This window comes from Henckelia pumila, chromosome 1 (assembly GCF_033568475.1).
Source record: "Henckelia pumila isolate YLH828 chromosome 1, ASM3356847v2, whole genome shotgun sequence".
Classification (NCBI taxonomy): Eukaryota; Viridiplantae; Streptophyta; class Magnoliopsida; order Lamiales; family Gesneriaceae; genus Henckelia; species Henckelia pumila.
Window position 1 is genome coordinate 79293450 of NC_133120.1, and position 570 is coordinate 79294019.

Sequence of the window (570 nt, forward strand, 5' to 3'; positions counted from 1 at the left end):
ATACTTGAGTACCGAATTTTTGGACTATCTAAAAGAGAATGGATTCTCTCTCAGTGGACTCCTCCTATGACACCACAGCTTAATGGTGTATCGGAGCGCCGTAATCGAACTTTGTTGGACATGGTTCGATCTATGATGAGCTTCACTGAGCTTCCACCTTCGTTTTGGGGCTATGCGCTTGAAACGGCGGTATTGTTGTTGAATAACGTCCACACTAAAGCAGTGGACAAAACACCATACGAGTTATGGAATGGCAAAGCTCCTAAGTATTCGTACTTGAGGATTTGGGGATGTCCTGCTTACGTGAAGCGGACAGTGGGAGATAAGTTGGATAGTCGATCCAGCTTGTGTTATTTTGTGGGGTATCCGAAGAATTCAATCGGATATTATTTCTATTATCCTGCTGAAACAAAGGTGTTTGTTTCACGGAATGCCACCTTCTTGGAGAAGGAGTTCTTATTGGATAAGAAAGGCGAGATGATGGAACTCGAAGAAGTTCGAGAAGAACCCGAAATACAAAATAACGATCCCACACCTCAGGAACCATTGCTGGACACGCCTGCACCTAGA